The sequence below is a fragment of the Priapulus caudatus genome, unplaced genomic scaffold, assembly GCF_000485595.1.
Source record: "Priapulus caudatus unplaced genomic scaffold, Priapulus_caudatus-5.0.1 Scaffold224, whole genome shotgun sequence".
Classification (NCBI taxonomy): Eukaryota; Metazoa; Priapulida; class Priapulimorpha; order Priapulimorphida; family Priapulidae; genus Priapulus; species Priapulus caudatus.
In genome coordinates this window covers 213,274-217,390 of record NW_014577285.1, presented here as the reverse complement: position 1 = coordinate 217,390, position 4,117 = coordinate 213,274, and positions in this window count along the sequence as shown.

Sequence of the window (4,117 nt, the reverse complement as noted above, 5' to 3'; positions counted from 1 at the left end):
GATTCAGGGGCGGGGGGCGCAAAAATGGCAAAGGTAAAAAAAACGCCAATAAGGGAAAGGAAAAAAAACAATCTGCCAACTAAATGATATATTGAAAAAGTTGATTACCCAAAGGGCGTGTCACAGGGGGGTCCCCCCCCCTGCTCGCGCAGAAAACGCATCTAAGGGGGTCTAAGTTTCAAAAAAATTCTGCGTGCTCGCAGTTTGGGTTACGGTTAGACCCCCCCCCCCTGGTACAAATCCCTGTACACGCCCCTGTTACCTGGACCTGGGATAGTAGCTGTAGTTTAGAAGTATTGGGCATCCTAATCTGAGAGACAACCAAAAAACTCACATTCAATTTTTTTTCTTAATTTTTTTCATTGGCGTCAGAAGTTGGAAGGGCGCCAATTTTAGCACTTGCCCCGGGCGCTGTTTTTCCTAGATACGCCTCTGATTAGAGGTCAGTCTGAACGTTGTGAAATTCTAATTTATAAGTTGTTACACCCTCAAGTGTGCGAACCCTTTCCGCGGGAAACAGCATCATCGACAAATGATGGTCCCAACTTGGGACTCCCAGGAAATAACACCTTGACATGCGATTATCAAATTAAGCACAGGTTTTATATGGATTGAATTTTGACACTTAATTTTTCGATTTTTCGATGAAAGTGTCCAGCTTGTAGGCCTACGATCACTCATTTTTGGGCGATCCCCCTATTATTTGCAAGAATCTTCTTCTTCTTTACCTTTCTTGCAAATGATGGGGGGGGTGACCCCCCACCTCTCCCATCATTTGCGAGACATTTGCAAGATGTTTCTTTTTTTCTTCTTCCCTTCTTTTCCATTTCTTTTTCTTCTTCTTCTTTTCTTCTTTCTTGCAAATGATAGGGGGGCGACAGCCCCCCCCCCCCTACCCCTCCCCCGTGGCGCCGCCCTGATTGCAATATATATTTAAATATTATTCAATTATATAAGCGATATAGGCCTATATTTAATCGATCCCAGTAAATTCCAATAGAATTTTATTTTGATGACTCTACATCCAAAGTGCAAGGCACATACTCACGAGTAGTGTACTGTGAAACATATTTATTCTAGTGTCTCGCTTAATGATAACGCACACCCGCTTAATGATAAAGCACCCCCGCGTTTCCATTTAATGCAGCACATGATTAAATCTGTTTTCACACATGCCCACTATCTACCAGAAGAAGTTGTTTTGTTTGAAATGATAGGAAAATTGTATGGCGCATCTCACTTTACGATGCCTAATCTTTCTGAATGTCACTACGCTGGAAAATCGATGTGATCGGTGTTCGTGACAATGCAGTAGACTTCCAGAGAAAAGTATTTTGTTGAAATTATGCATTTAAAATAGAGAGCACAGGTTTGTAATGTGTAATTACTCGATTATTTACGTGTCGAAGATGAATAGAGTAGGGAACAAGAAAGAATGGGTGAAATCACGGCTGGAAACGAGGGGAAAGTATTTGCTTTACGTTTGCAACGTAGTAAAATTTCATCCTTAGCCCAGCCATATCTATTATAGTTTGCGATTGGAAAGTGGCGCCACCTATACCTCTTTTGTTATTTCATTTCGACGTGTGTAAATTCAGTTAGGGTATAATCCAGTTTATTTTTTGTAAAGCGAAGGACAGCAACTGCATGTCTTTAAAAAGTATCTGTCAATAGTTCAAACGCCAGAGAGAAGATTATGATCAAGTATAGTATAGGTTTAATGACAATATCGCTTAGGCCTACTCTCAACGTGTGTCATTTTTTATTTATTTTGTTTTTACTCGTTTTTAAATTTATCAAGCGGCCAGTCTGTCGCATTTCATAGCGGAATACACATTCATATTCCGATACATTGACGTATTTAAAGTTTGATAATGCTCTGATAACATGGTAGTTCCAGGCATGGTCCTGGCGCAGCACGCCGCGGTAGATCATGCACTAACACCCCCCCCCCGAGCCCTCTCCACTTTCCCTATCACAACCATATAGTCATAATGACCTACATGGGCATATCCTCATCTCGTTAAAGGCATTGTTTGCGCTGAATTTCGCACGCTAACGCCACGCGCGCGAAAATTGGCTAAACTTGTTTTTACGATTTATTTCTGACGGTCTGTGAGACGGTGGTGATTGCCACTAACAACATCTGCATCACGCCACGCTATTGATGCAACCCGGTTAACTATGCGAATAATTATCACGACGTTGAGACTTGTCATGCGTTTACTTCTAGACACGTACGTACCTTATATTGTCAGCGCAAATAAACACGTAATCCATAGACGAGATTTGCTCATTAAGTGCCGGTGTGCATTCGCGGCACGTGACCTGACACGTGACGAAGGCAGACGATCGCTGGTAATGTATTCGTAATCACGACTGGTGTGCGTCTGGTTGGAATTGTTTTGCGCATGTTCGATGATAATTGGCTGCTTCCCCCGTGTACTCAGTCGCCATAGGCGCGTGCAAGCAATTGAGATGGAATGCTCAATTGCACCGTGTAATTACCCACACGTTTCCGTCGTCGCCGGACACGACGTTTGACACAACAAAGACTAAATATTGCACCGAGAGAGAGAGAGAGCGGCTGCGGAGTTCGACGTGGCTAGCTATATTAATTTGTCTCAAACACATATCAATGCTGCCACAACCAATGCACATATTATACATGCAGTTAGAATATCGAATCATCATGCGCTGGTCTTTTACGGCCAGCTATAGGCCTACGCAGCACCAACCACACATCTCTGCTATACTGGCCAATAAATATACCGCATAGTTCACATGTCGAGCTGTTTACCTATATATGCGTATTAAAACATTTGTTTGTATATATATATATAATACCAATACTGTCGTCGCGTGTTGCAAGTGCAGTAAATTTTTTAAATGAATATAATGAGGTCGTTTTTTTGTCTCGCATCTATACGTGAAACAAGCTCAGCGGTGTCATCACATATCGCTCGTCTCATAGCAGCTATGCAATTAACTCACCGCAAACTTTCGCCGCCTCCGCATAGCAAATATAATGTAGTTACTAGCCAGTCAGTCTCGCAACAAGTCGAGGGGAAATGTTGCGTAAAGATTAGCAACACGATGTAATGATTTAGCCATTGCTCGCGTCGTCTCGTGTTCATGAAACTGGCCACCGCGGACGGAGTCATCGGTGGTACCTTTGTTATGGAAATGCGACCGATTAAGTATCAATCACGTGCAAATTAAGACGCTATTGTACTATTATTGCAGCTTGTCGTCGTCTTTTGTCTCGGCGACGTCGCGGATGTTGTAACGAGAGTACGCCAGATTACTGAGCAAACATATGCTTGCTGGAGTGTAGAGTGTGTGTCACCCACTCAATGCGGGCGACAATAATTACCACGATGCTAATTGCCCGCCTCGATTGACCGCGGCCCAAACATCTTTAAAATATGTAAACAAGTGGAATTCTAAAGTAGGCAATTCGACAGGGGAATATTGGTTCGAATATCACTGGCCGATCGCATTTGATTGAAAACACGTTCCCAAGTCGATTTGCAACAAGACTGGACGTATTCGAAGAAGGTGAAATGTGTTGAAATTGATAATTGCGGTGGAGTAATTACGCGCAGTACGTAAAATAGCGCGTGTCAAACTCGCGTTTAATATTACATGCAGCGTTTAAACGAAATGACTCTATTGCACTGGGCCACCCGAGCTATTGACACCACATTGTCCACACCTGCTACGGCGATGGGATTATAGAAATCCTGCCTTGCGGAAGGATCAGCCGTAATGGTGAAGCGGTCCGCCGGCGGTTCAGCTCTGTTTATATTAATGGCACGCGTACGCTGATCTGCAGAGCAACTGAGCCCTTAACAGCGCGCTCCGGTAACTAGGTAGGCACGTTCTACACCCTCCATGTCGTTTGCAGTGAACTATAGGCACTAAGCAACGAGTAGGTGAGACACACGCAGGGATAGAAAGAGGGGGTGTAGAGAGATAATGAGAGCAAAGGAAAGAAAGAGAGAGAGAGAGAGAGAGAGAGAGAGAGAGAGAGAGAGAGAGAGAGAGAGCGCGAAGGGGGAGGAAAAGCGATAATGAGAATAAGGGAGAGCGCGAGCGAGGCGAAGAGAGCGAG